We start from the raw sequence: 2629 nt of genomic DNA on the forward strand, positions 1-2629 counted from the left end.
ATAGTATAGTATAGTATAGTATAGTATAGTATAGTATAGTATAGTATGTTAGAGTTTAAAGATTCTGAAGTCAAAATAAATTTCTATTTAAAGGGGCAGTAAAATGGCTCAGTGAATAAAAGCACTTGCCATTAAACCTGACAATCTGAGTTCAGCCCCAAGACCCATATAGTGGACAGAAAGAACAAATTCCCACTGGTCCTCTGACCTCCAAGGAGACATTATAGAATGCACCCAAAAACACACCCACATAAAAGATAATTGGTGAGTTGATGGATGAATGGATGGATTGGTGAATAGATGATTGGTTGATAGGTAGGTAGATAAATAAATAGATAGACAGACAGATAGACAATAGTTGTAAAAATAAAACCATCAGAGTTTTCAGCATGATTTCATTTTTTAAGCCAAGCAACAATACAGTGCCATGACAATTAAAGAAAATGAGAAAATTAAAACAACAAATCTCTAAACATGTCTTCTTTCAACATATTTAGTTATTTAACTCTAAGATTTAGGGGAGGCAAGTTTACAAAACTTCTTATGACATGAGAATTTGATGTGGGGGGAAAATAAAAATATCAAGATGAAAACAAGAGCATGTATTTCCTGCTGTACAACACAGTATGTTAAGAACAGTGTGGGGCTGTGAATGTGACTCAGTCAGTAAAGTGCTTCCATCATGCACAAAGCCATGTGTTTGAGCCGCAGCCTCACATGAAACCTGGTAGTAAATGCCCATAATCCCAGCATTTGAATGTAGAATCAGGAGCATATGAAATTCAAGGTCATCCTTAAATACATTCTGAGTCTGAAGCCAGCTTGAGCTTCAAAAATCTTGTCCAGAAAAATGCCAAGAATAAGGAGGAGAAGAAAAAAGGAATAACAGTATATCTTCATCCTGGAAATTGTAAAAGTTTGCACAGAAATAGCAGATTTAAAGTATTTCCAGAATAAAAATGATATAAAGCAACACATATTTTAATTAGCCAATTTACTCATGCCATAAAGTATACATACTTCAAAACAAAAATGTTGTTCAGGAAAAACTGATAAAAATTTTGTTTGCCACCCCTGCACAGATGTAGCCCATGGCATATCAGTGTCTCAGTGGGTTCCAAGTAATGGGAATGGGGACTGTCTCTGACATGAACTAATTGGCCTGCTCTTCGATCACCTCCCCCTGATGGGGGCATCAGCCTTACCAGGACACAGAGGAAGACAATGCAGCCACTCCTGATGACACCTGATAGACTAGGATCAGAAGAAAGGAGAGGAAGACCTCCCCTATCAGTGGACTGGGGGAGGGGCATGGGTGAAGAAAGGGGAGGGAGGATGGGTTTGGGGGGAGGAGGAAGGAAGCTACAGGGGTAATACAAAGTGAATAAATTGTAAATAATAAAAATAAAAATATTTTGTTTGCCAATTAAAATGTATGAAAAATTCATTTTTTATTTTAATAGAAGGAATATATAATCTTCAATGAATATAGACAGGTGTGTGTGAGTATAAATGTGTTGTATATGTGTGTGTGCATAGAAGACATTCACACATATATACATATATTCATCTACAAAGATGACACCCTGATCATAGATACTCTATACAAACACACACACACTGAACAGAACCTACTAGGAAAAAAATGCTGTTGCCTTACATGGTCATGCATCATGCTTCTCACACTAGCAATATATTTCACACATCTGTTCTAAATCTCAGCAATTCCCTCATATGCAGTAGAGCCCATTATTTTTATCCTGTTTATAAAAGTTGAGGTGAGCCAAGCAGTGGTGGTGCAAGTCTTTAATTCCAGCACTGGAAGGCAGAGGCACATGCAGGTGGCTGTGTGTGAGTATAGGCCAGATTGGTCTACAGACTGAGTTCTAGTGTTGCAAGAGGTACACAGAGAAACTCTGTCTCAAAAAAACAAAAAAAAAAAAAAAAAAAAAAGAAAAGAAAAGTTGAGGTATGAACAAAATTACATTATGAAAGTCATAATGAAACCACTGTTGCATAATTAATATATGCTAATAAAAACACTTAAAAATTAAAGTTTATTCAGAGTGATGTTACTTAACACACGACAACTCTAAGGTATGATCTAAGTAGAGACAATCAAATCATTCACTAAATAACAACCATAACAAAGTATTCTGAATATAAGACAATGTCACCTTCCAACACCACTCCCAAAAAAACCCACAATACAAGGAAGAACAAGGGAAAACTTTCTTACTTTATAATTAGAATCAGAAATTACAAATTCTTGGAATCAAAGGTCATCACAGAAAACTAAAGATAATGATAGGAATTATTTTAGCCAGGTGTGATGATGCAGGCCTTTAATCCCAACACTTAGGAAGGTAGAGGGAAGTGGATCTCTGCAAGTGTGAGTCCATCCTGGTCTACAAATTGAGTCCAGGACTACACAGAGAAGTCTTATTTCAAAAAAAGAAAGGAAAGGAAAGGGAAAGGAAAAGAAAAGGGAAAGGGGAAGAAGAAGGGGAAGAAGGGGAAGGAAAGGAAAGGAAAGGAAAGGAAAGGGAAAGGGAAAGGGAAAGGGAAAGGGAAAGGGAAAGGGAAAGGAAAGGAAAGGAAAGGAAAGGAAAGGAAAGGAAAGGAAAGG

General features: G+C 36.7%; 1 protein-coding gene across 8 annotated transcripts in view; it reads right to left on the reverse strand.

The window, feature by feature from the left end:
- Crem (cAMP responsive element modulator) overlaps positions 1-2629 on the reverse strand; it is an 83518-nt gene that overhangs the window by 33362 nt on the left and 47527 nt on the right. The gene's annotated exons all lie outside the window — the stretch shown is intronic.

Source organism: Psammomys obesus, unplaced genomic scaffold (assembly GCF_907164565.1).
Source record: "Psammomys obesus unplaced genomic scaffold, mPsaObe1.curated_primary_1811, whole genome shotgun sequence".
Taxonomy (NCBI): domain Eukaryota; kingdom Metazoa; phylum Chordata; class Mammalia; order Rodentia; family Muridae; genus Psammomys; species Psammomys obesus.